Source organism: Cydia splendana, chromosome 5 (assembly GCF_910591565.1).
Source record: "Cydia splendana chromosome 5, ilCydSple1.2, whole genome shotgun sequence".
Lineage (NCBI taxonomy): Eukaryota > Metazoa > Arthropoda > Insecta > Lepidoptera > Tortricidae > Cydia > Cydia splendana.
Genome location: NC_085964.1, coordinates 20047573 through 20062283, shown reverse-complemented (window position 1 = coordinate 20062283; position 14711 = coordinate 20047573). Strand labels below are relative to the sequence as shown.

The window sequence follows — 14711 nt, the reverse complement described above, 5'->3', positions numbered from 1 at the left end:
TCTTGATGAAACCAGCAAAAATAATCACTGCAATAAAATTAAAATTTTCACACTTGAACAAATATACATATATGTATGGCACTTATTAAAGTGGGTCTCCCATACAACAAACGTGATTATTTTGCAGTTTTTTGCGTAAGGTTCGGAACCCTTCGTGCGCAAGTCCAACTCGCACTTGGCCGGATTTTTTTGTAACAGTATCCCAAACCGAGCGGCCAAGAATAAACAACGCAGTCGGACAAAATTTCATCAAGCCACCGCATCACTTTCCAATACCGTCCCGACCGAAATGGTGCCGCGATCAAATTTATTCAAATTGCACAGTGTCACCGCCGCTCTCCTATCGCACCTGGTTTAAACAACCAACGACCTAAAACCAACCGAAAATCTAGCTAGATAAGTCTCAAAGTCGAGTGAGACGTGTTGATCGCAATTCCGAACATTCCGATATATGATTATGGATAGAAATTCTTATTCCACTCAAAATAACATCCGTTTCCTCTTAGCAGAGGTTCACTTGGCTCCTTATCCTCATCTTTGTCTTAAAGTATACCTTATTATGCTGCCATAGAGTTGATATTTGTTTGAGATAGTGGTTATATAAGTCGTGTAGTTAAGTAAATGGCGAATAGCTGAAACGTCTGCCTTTGTATCGGAAACGTGCCTTGGGGTCTTTGGTCTGAGCGTCTGAAGGGTGCATGACTCGATAATATGCTGCTGAGAATACATTTTGACATGCACATAGTAAAATACAGTCAAACGCAACAAAAATAGACCACTTTGTATAGAATTTTCCATATGTAACCCGATTTCTTTGCTCTTGAGTAAGTTAAAGTTCAGCCTCGCAGTCGAATTGGTAATAATCTGACCTAAGAAGCTGAAGGTCCTTCATTCAAAACCCGCTAAGTGCGATAGGTGTCATAAGCATTAATATGTTTTGTTCTTGACTGTAGGTGTTTTTTTCTTGCAACGCTATCAACCGTCAGAAATGGAGAGACATCGCAAGAGAAAGTTTGAAGTCCACCAACATAACCGGAAATGAAGACCAGCCATGTGCGTCATCCAAACAGCCACGACCACTCTGAGAAGAGTGCACGACTCAGAAGAAGAGTCGGTGTTTTTTTAGGTAGGAAATTTTATCCTCGCCTAATACCCAAAACACAACCTCCGCTTAGTATTGGGCTGATCTGATTAAGATTGTCACTAAATACGAAAATTACAAAATGAAACTGTGTTACAATTATTACAAATTATTCAAAATTTCTTTCTTTGGGCATCTCTTGTTTCAATAAATATGTATACTTAGTTGATTTTATAAGCAAAAATATGACTAAGATCAAAACTTAGCCTATAATCTGACATAATTATTATCTTTCCATTTTCTTAGTCCGTAATACCTACCTAAACAAAAGTACCTACAGCATATATAAGAAAAGAAAATGCCTCTTTCACGACAATTCAAATAAACAGATACTCTTCAGGACTCCATTTTCACGCATGTTCTCCCAATAAAACTTGTAAAGTATCTTTCACAAATCTACTTAGAACACAACCGTCGAACATTTAAAAAACCCTCACGACAAGACATAATCAAACATCTCTTGAGCGCGATCACAAATATATATTTACAGTTACATCGCTAGATTCCTCTTTGGGATTCCATGTGTTGATGGTTCTTGCGCACGCAAAGTTATCCTTGTCGAATTTACATAAAGATGGCCGGTGAGAGTTGAGTTGAGACGTCTCGGAATCGAGTTAGGAAGGGGGATACTTTAAAACTGTCGCTTAGTTGAGATGTCGAATCCGTTTACCGAGTTTCTGTGAGTTTACGGAGAGGTTAGTGATGGAGGATTATCGATATCGATACATCGTTCTGATGTTACAGTTTTTTAATCCCGGATTAAAAAAATATATATTGACGAGCGAGAGGCTTTAGTATCTAACAACTTACTTAATTGCGGAGCTGCTTCACTTTCTTTTGACCTAAGTATTATAAGATTATTTTTGGAGAAATCATCCGACACATGGAAATAGTCGAAAAAGAATAGGCAAAAGGTTGCTCTTGCGGATCGATTACTCATAAGATCCCAATGGGTCGAATTGTATCCGCAATGGCCGCTTAAATAATAAGATAAGATAAAATACTATTAGAGATATTTAAATTATCCGCCTAAGCTAAGGGCCACTTGCACCACCCCACTAACCCGGAGTTAATCGGTTACACCGTTAACCCAGTGTCAAATTGTACTGGGAACCATGGTAACTCCAGGTTTAACCTGTTAACCCCGGGTTAGTGAATGGTGCAAGTGGTCCTAAGTAAACTATCGATAGTATCGACACCACCCCATCCCTGCGCCACTGGGGGCGTCCAAGTTGCGTATTGAGTTACGCGCCCCAACACCGGGCCGATCGCATCAGCGCCATTATAATATCCATTGTCGGTGGTAATCCGGGTATTTACATAATAGCGCCCTGAAGTACAGTGGACAGTTTTGGACGTACCTACTTCTATTTGTAATACAGTGGAACCTCGATAGCACGAATCTGAAGGGAAACGCCAAAAAGTACGTGTTAACCAGTTTTCGTTTTACTGAGGGTCACTCGTCTCACTTAGAGAGGCTCTTATATTAGGTTTTCATTCGTCTTAAAGAGGTTTCGAGTTACAGAGGTAAAATGAATGAAGAATTCGTATTAGGGAGGTAAATATACAAACGTATAAAGTACAGCCTTATTATTTTCTTCGAGTTACAGAGGGTTGTTGATAAATGATATCGAGATATAGAGGTGATATTAGAATATGTCTATTTTTCGAGTTATAGAGGTCAAAATTTCAGATTTCGAGTTACGGAGGTTAAATTTGTACTGGATAGCCGTGAAGGGAATCGTTGATTACTTAATGAGTCTTAATGAGGTTAAATATTTCGAGTTTCGGAGCTTTTGGGCTTTGAAGGGAAGGGAATAGCATTTTATTTCGTGTTAACGAGGATTTCGTCTTAACGAGGCTCGAGTTAACTAGGTTTCACTACAGGTTGACCTTAGCCATTGCACTAACCCTGAAATCCCACGTAGGGTTACTTCTCAGAAATGCTCTAACGGTAATATTTTTTTAATTAGAACAAAACATAAAAAAATAAATTAACTATCAAACAAAAGTGATTTCCAATAATCGACAACAAAAAGAAACATACTGTATTAATCATTGGCAGTGCTTTTGACAATTTGTTTGAAAATGTGCGGCAATGATGACATTTGTCAAAAGTCAGAATCTTAAATAAAAAAGATAATCAAAACGGTCGAAGAAGGTTTCATACTATTTATTACCTCAGGAGCTACTAACACATACATACAGGTTGCTCCAAAGTAAAAAAAAACGTAATTTGTTAATTTATTCGTAACCGCTACACCGATTGTTATGATACTTTGTATACTGGTTCTAAATACCTAATGCATATGTACTTTTCGGCTTTGCCCAATGGCTAGGGACACCCTGTATATCTGTTTAAATATTTGAACTACAATATTCGTATTAGTTTAGATCCGAGGATGTTCTAGAAATGCTATATGATTAACCACCCTATACAATATATTTATTTACCGAAACCTTCAGCCAACATGTCAACATGCAAAGGGCCCGAACAAGCAAGCACACGTACAATATTGGCTCACATTCTATCACACGCGCATTCTTCAATAACATTTCTATCCGTGTTACGGATACCACGTCAATGTTTTTTGTAGGACTTAATATACTCAAAAAACCAGACAACGTAAAATCCAGAAGAAAGTATTCTTAATGAGCACACCCCGGGGTTTTGGGTGCGGGTACTATTTTATGTATTTAACTTTGCTCATTGTAAAATTGTTACCTAACTACGAATTAAAATTAAGTAAACAGATAGTAAACTCTAAATGTGCAAAATAGTTTCTGAGTTTTTTACCCATTTTTTTGGCTAGAAACCCGGGTAGTTAATCTAATGTTAATGATTGATATTATTATCAATACCAGCGACCAAGCGAACAACGTGACAAATGATTAAGATGGTCCGGACGGACGGTGAGAAACTGTTATTATTGGTTTGGTTGAGGGATTGGTGGCGTGAGACTGATTTGCGAATCGTAAATTTTCTTTGCACGCCTTGTTCAGCTAAGACAACTGGTAAAACAACGCATACTACATCATCATCAAGTTTGTAAATATGTAGATAAACGAAATTGATTTGCAGTTGGTGCCTCAACATTTGTTTTGCAGCACCTAATAAGATCCGCTACGCAAGCCACACGAACGTCTTCAGCAGCGGAGTTGAAACAGTAGCCGTGGTCGAAATCGGCCGGGAGAGTAAATATATAGGACATAAATTATATACTTTTCATCTCAAACTGAATCTGACAAAAAGCTCCTCTGTCCTGTGCCTCCAAGCAACCATGGCCACCCTTCCAGCGTATTTGAATGTGCCACAGCCTCCGTAATTGATTCGTGGGTGCGCCAAGTGAATTTCAATTGCCGATTAAATTGATATAAAGGAACGTGACGGGTGAATCCATGGTGATGTCTCTCTTAAAGAATGGAACCTGTTGCAACTGAAATTGATCTTTTCGAACAAATTAAACAACCCAATACTGCATTTAAAGAATAATCTCATAAAATTGTACGTTTGTGCATATTACAGCGGCCAGGCAAGTCGAATTTTATATTACGTTTAGGATTCATAAATAGATGAAAAAAAGCTAAAATGGAAAAATATTAAAAAGCGCCATCTACAACAATAATGAGGCACGCGGACACGCTGTTATTACACGACTGTCCAAACAAAAAGAGTGTATTGTTTTCAGCGTTCATGTTTGTATGTATGTGAGTTTCTTTATTCCACCTTAACTTCTGAATGCCTTAATTATTACACGACTGCCCAAACAAAAAGAGTGTATTGTTTTCAGCGTTCATGTTTGTATGTATGTGAGTTTCTTTATTCCACCTTAACTTCTGAATGCCTTAACCGATTTAGACGTATGATACATCATTAGTATCTTTACGTCATCCCGGGTAATATAGGCTATGTGACGTCATTATAAAAACAATATGACGGACTTAATACGCCATATTACGCAACCTTTAGAAAAAAATATCGTGCAAACTTATCGAGTAGGGTATCAAAATGAAGGGCTTTGAAAGCCGATTGATAATATATATGCAACATGTGGGTTTAAGTCTCATTTTGAGAAAGTAAGAATTGACAAAATATGTTAAGAGAAGCTAATCTCATAAAACCAAATATTATTATTGAATGGGATATAGGTACTTATTAAAATAAAAGGAAAGGGTTTGTCCGCTGATCATAAAAAAATATAATTATATTATATTAGGTGGTACATACTACTCATAGTTTTTAAAACATGTTCGTAATTGCGCTTATGGAATCGAAAAGTTTAAAATATAAATTCTATTTATTAATCGATACGATGCAGAGTCCGTCTAAGCTAACTCTGCACCGAATTTGGCAGAACAAATCGTGAAAGTATCATTATAACCATATGGTTTGATTTAATTTTAACATGTATGATGGTGTAGACATTTTTTTAAGGCCGAAGGGTCACCCTAGGGCCTAAGGCTCAGAGCGTAAGGAAGATGTGCGCTTCCTGCAACTTGTCCAAGTATATGCACTCGGTCTAAAGCCAGGCGCCAAAGGCGCCCCCACTCTAAAAGGGTCAGGCGTAGCCCGATGTACATGACACGCTATACGCTTACCAAAGCCGGGCGCCTTCGGCGACCTCATACTCAAAGCGTCGGCCGTAGCCCGACGTACGTGGCGCGTTGTACGCGTTCTAAAGCCGGGCGCGTTCGGCGCCCTCATACTAAAAGAGTCGGGCGTAGCCCGACGTACATACGTGGCGCACTGCGCGCGGTCCAAAGTCAGGCGATTTCTACTTTCTCATATTAAAAGTGTCGGGCGTAGTCCGACGTACGTGACACGCTGTACGCATACCAAAGCCGGGCAACTTCGGCGCCTTCACACTTAAAGGTTCTGGCGTAGCCCGATGTACGTGGCGTGCTGCACGCAGTCCAAAGCCAGGCACCTTCAAATCTCTCATATTAAAAGTATCGGGCGTAGCGTGACACGCTGTATGATTACCAAAGCCGGCCTCATACTCAAAGCGTCGGGCGTAGCCCGATATACGTGGCGCGCTGTACGCGTTCCAAAGCCGGGCACCTTCGGCGCCCTCATACTAAAAGAATCGGGCGTAGCCCGACGTACGTGGCGCGCTGCGCGCGGTCCAGAGCTAGGCGACTTCTACTTTCTCATACTAAAAGTGTCGGGCGTAGTCCGACGTACGTGACACGCTGTACGCATACCAAAGCCAGGCGCCGAGGCGCCCTCACACTTAAAGGTTCTGGCGTAGCCCGATGTACGTGGCGCGCTGCAAGCGGTCCATAGCCAGGCGCCTTCGACTCTCTCATATTAAAAGTATCGGGCGTAGCGTGACACGCTGTATGATTACCAAAGCCGGCCTCATACTCAAAGCGTCGGGCGTAGCCCGACGTACTTGGCGCGCTGCACGCGGTCCAAAGCCAGTCGCCTTCAACATTCTCATACTAAAAGTGTCGGGCGTAGCCCAACGTACGTGACACGCTGTACGCTTACCAAAGCCGGGCGCATTTGGCGCCCTCTTACTCAAAGCGTCGGGCGTGTACGAGGCGCGTTGTACGCGTTCCAAAGCCGGGCGCCTTCGGCGCCCTCATACTAAAAGAGTCGGGCGTAGCCCGACGTACGTGGCGCGCTGCGCGCGGTCCAAAGCCAGGCGACTTCTACTTTCTCATACTAAAAGTGTCGGGCGTAGTCTGACGTACGTGACACGCTGTACGCATACCAAAGCCAGGCGCCGAGGCGCCCTCACACTTAAAGGTTCTGGCGTAGCCCGATGTACGTGGCGCGCTGCAAGCGGTCCATAGCCAGGCGCCTTCGACTCTCTCATATTAAAAGTATCGGGCGTAGCGTGACACGCTGTATGATTACCAAAGCCGGCCTCATACTCAAAGCGTCGGGCGTAGCCCGACGTACGTGGCGCGCTGCACGCGGTCCAAAGCCAGTCGCCTTCAACATTCTCATACTAAAAGTGTCGGGCGTAGCCCAACGTACGTGACACGCTGTACGCTTACCAAAGCCGGGCGCCTTTGGCGCCCTCTTACTCAAAGCGTCGGGCGTGTACGAGGCGCGTTGTACGCGTTCCAAAGCCGGGCGCCTTCGGCGCCCTCATACTAAAAGAGTCGGGCGTAGCCCGACGTACGTGGCGCGCTGCGCGCGGTCCAAAGCCAGGCGACTTCTACTTTCTCATACTAAAAGTGTCGGGCGTAGTCCGACGTACGTGACACGCTGTACGCATACCAAAGCCAGGCGCCGAGGCGCCCTCACACTTAAAGGTTCTGGCGTAGCCCGATGTACGTGGCGCGCTGCAAGCGGTCCATAGCCAGGCGCCTTCGACTCTCTCATATTAAAAGTATCGGGCGTAGCGTGACACGCTGTATGATTACCAAAGCCGGCCTCATACTCAAAGCGTCGGGCGTAGCCCGACGTACGTGGCGCGCTGCACGCGGTCCAAAGCCAGTCGCCTTCAAAAGTGTCGGGCGTAGCCCGACGTACGTGACACGCTGGACGCTTACCAAAGCCGGGCGCCTTTGGCGCCCTCTTACTCAAAGCGTCGGGCGTGTACGAGGCGCGTTGTACGCGTTCTAAAGCCGGGCGCCTTCGGTGTCCTAATAGTAAAAGAGTCGGATGTAGCCCGACGTACATGGCGCGCTGCACTTGGTCCAAAGCCAGGCGCCTTCGACTCTCTCATATTCAGTGTCGGGCGTAGGCCCACGTACGTGACACGCTGTACGCTTACCAAGACGCCTTCAGTGCCCTCTTACTCAAAGCGTCGGGCGTAGCCCGACGTTCGTGGCGCACTGTACGCGTTCCAAAGGAGTCGGGCGTAGCCCGATATATGCGGCGCTCTGCGTGCCTTTCTGTACTGAGGACGCCCTCGCAAAAGTAATATAAAGTGACTTCAAATGCTTAGTAACGAAACGATGACCCCAAAATTAATTAAAGACACACACGACTGCGAAAAAGCGAACTGAAAAGATAAAAATATTTTTTATTTGTGTTAGTAACTCAACTTAATGAATGTAAAAATTCTAAAAAGTATAAAATAAAATAAATTAATTAAAAATTAAAAAACACGACTGCGAAAAAGCGAACTGAAAAGACAAAAATAATTTTTAGTTGTGTTAGTTACCCAACTTAATGAATGTAAAAAAAAAATTAGAATATGAGTGTTTAGTGAAGGTTATAAACAACAAACGCAAAAGTTTTATGCTCATTTAGGATCTCGACTGTACCTGTGTATTTTATTTCAATTGCAGTCGGGGACCTTGATGTATTGACATTTTCCCATTTAAAAGGTCCCCGACTGCAATTGAAATAAAATACACAGGTACAGTCGAGATCCTAAATGAGCATAAAACTTTTGCGTTTGTTGTTTATTCAATTCAATTCAATATATTTATTTCAGACTGCATAGGTCCATAAAATTGTTAGTATTACAAGTACTTACATTTAAGAGTTAGTGCCTACATACTAAACATACATTAAAATAATTAATAATTATTATAATATCCACGACACAAAACTAATTAACATGTAATAATAATATATCAAAATTAAAATTAAAATCAAAATTAAACAACCTACAACCTAACCTTCACTAAACACTCATATTCTAATTTTTTTTTACATTCATTAAGTTGGGTAACTAACACAACTAAAAATTATTTTTGTCTTTTCAGTTCGCTTTTTCGCAGTCGTGTTTTTTAATTTTTAATTAATTTATTATGGATTTGTTCGTCTTGAAAGTAGAGTCGGACCAAGATAACTATGCATGGCATTTACAACGACAGTATGGTGATTTCATTGTTAATGTCAAATTTCTATGAAAATATGACGTTTATCAAAAATTATTATCAGACAACAAAGGCATAGATGCGGTACCTACAAAATAACACAGTAACTGGCCGCCCTAAACTAAAAATGAATTCTATTCACCTATAAACAGTATTCATTTTAGTATAAGGTGGCTAGTTATTAAAGGCTGGCCAGTTATTGAAACCTTATACTAAAATTAATTCCGTTTATAGGTGAATAGAATTCATTTGGCAGCCAATTACTAACAGTGGCTAGTTACTGGCGAATTACCCTACATATACCTATCTTAAAATTACACCCTTTTTTGCGACAAAACGCCGTGGCTCCGTTGAATGTGGTCTTGTGTCGGATTCGGCAGTTTGCCCCGGAACCTCCGAAACACGGCACCCTTCGCTTATAATGACACGCCCTCGCATTGTTCTTTAAAATCAGTGCAATAGATAGCTTAGACGGGCTCTAACAACACTTTGAGCTATGTCAACATACTCGATTCTCTTCCTACTGGACTCTTACCACGACTGCCTTAAGTTCTGGTTTCCTAGGGTAGCGGCCGTCTCCATACAAAATAATACGGCTAAATATGGATGTCGTAGTATTAGTCGCTATTCCTAGGAAAACCGAGCTTTAGCAGTGTCAACTGACATATTCGCCAACGTCTGCGTATACATCTTGCTCTTACTAGTATGCACACGCTAACGAATATGTCAGTGTCAAACTAGTTTTAGCCGTGCGTATCTCATTTCTACATAATGCCATCTCCAAAAGCTCGCCCGTGACGCACGACATAAACTTTATCTCCTATCACTTATATCACTTTATCGTATTGCTGTCGTAAATACGACAAGCCCATATTTACGGCGACATAAAAATATGGCGGTTCACCGCAGTAATCACTAACCGCGGGAATTAATATTGCCTTATTGGGTTTTCGTTTATGGTCGAGTGTTATGTTAAGAGTACTTTAAGTGTTTTACTTGAAAAGAGTTAAGCCGCAAATTAGTTTTGATCTATTTATATTAATATAGGTAAAAAAGATAATATATTTAGGATCAAACAGGTAGAGTCTGTGCTGAAAGAGAAGAGTCGTGGAATGTATTGGGCCCCATACATTTAGTATTTCGTAGGAATTTTAAAATCATGGTAATGGTAAGTACCTATTAATTTCAGTAGAACACGACAGTGGCAGCTGCTTTTATTACACGACTGCCCAAACAAAAAGAGTGTATTGTTTTCAGCGTTCATGTTTGTATGTATGTGAGTTTCTTTATTCCACCTTAACTTCTGAATGCCTTAACCGATTTAGACGTATGATACATCATTAGAATCCTTACGTCATCCCGGGTAACATAGGCTATGTGACGTCATTATAAAAACAATATGGCGGACTTAATACGCCATATTACGCAACCTTTAGAAAAAAATATCGTGCAAACCTATCGAGTAGGGTATCAAAATGAAGGGCTGTGAAAGCCGATTGATAATATATATGCAACATGTGGGTTTAAGTTTCATTTTGAGAAAGTAAGAATTGACAAAATATGTTAAGAGAAGCTAATCTCATAAAACCAAATATTATTATTGAATGGGATACTTATTAAAATAAAAGGAAAGGGTTTGACCGCTGATCATAAAAAAATATAATTATATTATATTAGGTAGGTACATACTACTCATAGTTTTTAAAACATGTTCGTAATTGCGCTTATGGAATCGAAAAGTTTAAAATATAACTTCTATTTATTAATCGATACGATACAGAGTCCGTCTAAGCTAACTCTGCACCGACTTTGGCAGAACAAATCGTGAAAGTATCATTATAACCGTATGGTTTGATTTAATTTTAACATTTATGATGATGATGACATTTTTTTTTAAGGCCGAAGGGTGAGCTCCACGTAGGGCCTACGGCTCAGAGCGTAAGAAAGATGTGCGCTTCCTGCAACTTGTCCAAGTATATGCACTCGGCCCAAAGCCAGGCGCCAAAGACGCCCCCACACTAAAAGGGTCAGGCGTAGCCCGACGTACGTGACACGCTATACGCTTACCAAAGCCGGGCGCCTTTGGCGCCCTCATACTCAAAGCATCGGCCGTAGCCCGACATACGTGGCGCGCTGTACGCGTTCCAAAGCCGGGCGCCTTCGGCGCCCTCATACTAAAAGAGTCGGGCGTAGCCCAACGTACGTGGCGCGCTGCGCGCGGTCCAAGGCCAGGCGACTTCTACTTTCTCATACTAAAAGTGTCGGGCGCCGAAGGCGCCCTCTTACTCAAAGCGTCGGGCGTGTTCGAGGCGCGTTATACGCGTTCTAAAGCCGGGCGCCTTCGGCGCCCTAATGGTAAAAGAGTCGGATGTAGCCCGACGTACGTGGCGCGCTGCACTCGGTCCAAAGCCAGGCGCCTTCGACTCTCTCATACTAAGTGTCGGGCGTAGGCCCACATACGTGACACGCTGTACCCTTACCAAGACGCTTTCAGTGCCCTCTTGCTCAAAGCGTCGGGCGTAGTCCGACGTACGTGACACGCTGTACGCATACCAAAGCCGGGCGCCTTCGGCGCCCTCACACTTAAAGGTTCTGGCGTAGCCCGATGTACGTGGCGCGCTGCAAGCGGTCCAAAGCCAGGCGCCTTCGACTCTCTCATATTAAAAGTATCGGGCGTAGCGTGACACGCTGTATGATTACCAAAGCCGGCCTCATACTCAAAGCGTCGGGCGTAGCCCGACGTACGTGGCGCGCTGCACGCGGTCCAAAGCCAGTCCCCTCAACATTCTCATACTAAAAGTGTCGGGCGTAGCCCGACGTACGTGACACGCTGTACGCTTACCAAAGCCGGGCGCCTTCGGCGCCCTCTTACTCAAAGCGTCGGGCGTGTACGAGGCGCGTTGTACGCGTTCTAAAGCCGGGCGCCTTCGGCGCCCTAATGGTAAAAGAGTGGGATGTAGCCCGACGTACGTGGCGCGCTGCACTCGGTCCAAAGCCAGGCGCCTTTGACTCTCTCATACTAAGTGTCGGGCGTAGGCCCACATACGTGACACGCTGTACCCTTACCAAGACGCCTTCAGTGCCCTCTTGCTCAAAGCGTCGGGCGTAGCCCGACGTTCGTGGCGCACTGTACGCGTTCCAAAGTAGTCGGGCGTAGCCCGATATATGCGGCGCTCTGCGTGCCTTTCTGTACTGAGGACGCCCTCGTAAAAGTAATATAAAGTGACTTCAAATGATTATTAACGAAATCATGACCCCAAAATTAATTAAATAAATAAAAAATTAAAAAATACGACTGCGAAAAAGCGAACTGAAAAGATAAAAATATTTTTTAGTTGTGTTAGTTACTCAACTTAATGAATGTAAAAATTCTAAAAAGTATAAAATAAAATAAATTAATTAAAAATTAAAAAACACGACTGCGAAAAAGCGAACTGAAAAGACAAAAATAATTTTTAGTTGTGTTAGTTACTCAACTTAATGAATGTAAAAAATTATTAGAATATGAGTGTTTAGTGAAGGTTATAAACAACAAACGCAAAAGTTTTATGCTCATTTAGGATCGTGACTGTACCTGTGTATTTTATTTCAATTGCAGTCGGGGACCTTTTAAATGGGAAAATGTCAATACATCAAGGTCCCCGACTGCAATTGAAATAAAATACACAGGTACAGTCACGATCCTAAATGAGCATAAAACTTTTGCGTTTGTTGTTTATAACCTTCACTAAACACTCATATTCTAATAATTTTTTACATTCATTAAGTTGAGTAACTAACACAACTAAAAATTATTTTTGTCTTTTCAGTTCGCTTTTTCGCAGTCGTGTTTTTTAATTTTTAATTAATTTATTTTAAATTCTTGCTGTCGTCTTTGCATCGCCACTTGTATCGCTGTAAATAGAAAAATGCACAAAACATCATATTATTTTTTCTATCTTTTAAACTAACGGACTACTATCGTTATTGGCCACTACATAGAAATTGGCCACTCTCGCCACATAAGACTTCTATTTGCTTGTTTCTTTCTGATTAATTGGTTAGGAGTGGCCAATTACTTCAAGAACTATAGCAGTCATCCTACCTACCTTGTTGTAGCTGATGTATTTTTGTTGGTAAAATATATTTTTCTAAATAAATAACTAACAAATGCATGCGACATAAAACCGCAGACGTAAACGCACACAACTCAAATACGGGAAACGATCAACAGAAATTCAATTCCAAATTCCACATAATTCCGGCATAACACTCCTGAGAATCAAGGTGCGTGCCGCAAATATGCAGAGAGGCTTGGTCAATGGGAGAACCCTAGAGTTGGGCTAGAATTATGGTTTGACCGAAACCAGAACGTAGTAAAGTGTCTTTAGAAGGATAGTGGATAATTCTACATAATTCCAGCATAACACTCCTGAGAATCGAGGTGCGTGCCGCAAATATGCAAAGAGGTTTGGTCAATGGGACAAGCCTAGGGTTGGGCGAGAGATGTGGTTTCACCGAAACCAGAGCTTAGTAAAGATGTCTTTAGAAGGATAGTGGATAATTCCACATAATTCCAGCATGACACTCCTGAGGATCAAGGTGCGTTCCGCAAATATGCAGAGAGGCTTGGTCAATGGAACAACCCTAGGGCGGGCCTGAAGATGTAGTTTTACCAAAATCAGAATCTACTTTCGAAAAATGAACTTAACTAATTGTAAGATTAAGCTTCTAAAGCTTAGAAAACATTTAAATTGCTAACAAGTTAAAAATCACTGATTTTATAAATCTTGCAAAACCTATTTGAAGATATTCAAAGTTTCAAGACTGAAGCAGTATAAAAAAACATGAACGCTGAAAACAATACACTCTTTTTTTGGGCAGTCGTGTAAAAAGCAGGTTCCACCGAGATTTGAACTCGGATCGCTGGATTCAAGGTCCAGAGTGCTAACCATTACACCATGGAACCGGTTGATTAACAATCCAAATAACCAAAGATCTGAAAGAAAATGATAGTAGAAAACGCAAAGACATGAAATAACAGATCAGTTGAACAAATAAAGAATTTACCTATTATTGTTCTTGTTCAGTGACCATCAGTTACAATTTAGACATAATGCACGTAGGTAACCATATTTTATTATAAGTTAGTAATAGTACATTATTGTCGAGGCTCGGAAGTAGCTACTTGCAGGCTGAGGATTCGTTTTAAACGGACGACCTTGGGAGTCCGTTTAATTGAATCCGAAGCCAGCAAGTAGCCTTCCAGCCGAGTCATATATAGTGCTTTTCTCAAAAATGGTGCAAGAAATATAAATATCATAGAAATATTTTACAAAAGCAACTTTCTTACGTATATATTTTCACAGAAAAAAGTAGAAACAATTGAAAAATTAGCTTTGCCGCCTTTTTATATTTTTAATAAAAAAAGAGAAGTGTATTTTTCTGCCGAAAATACGCCAACCTATTTGAGACAGCTAAATAGTCGCGGTACTAATCATCTGTTTGGCTGTTTAATGGGCCTGTGCCTTCATTTGATATGGCCATTTCAACTTTTAAAAAGTTTGGAACTCGACAAATAATGGAATTTGTATGCAACATTGCAGTCCCACAATCGAGACTGCAATGTTTTTAACTTTTCAATTTTCGACTGACCATAAACTACGCGCTTCGCAACCTATTTTTTAAACGGCAAAGTCGACTTTGCCGTCCATTTTTGAGAAAATACATATGGCATAGTGTCACCTCATAAAAACAATTGCAATCTTACTATTCGACAATAATCGACAGAATGTGTAAT

At 41.6% G+C, this 14711-nt stretch overlaps 1 non-coding gene across 1 annotated transcript; it reads right to left on the bottom strand.

Moving 5' to 3' along the window:
* Positions 1–13808: 13808 nt before the first annotated feature.
* On the bottom strand, positions 13809–13880 carry Trnaq-uug (transfer RNA glutamine (anticodon UUG)). The gene has a single exon. It is a non-coding gene; the product is annotated as a tRNA-Gln (tRNA).
* Positions 13881–14711: the final 831 nt, after the last annotated feature.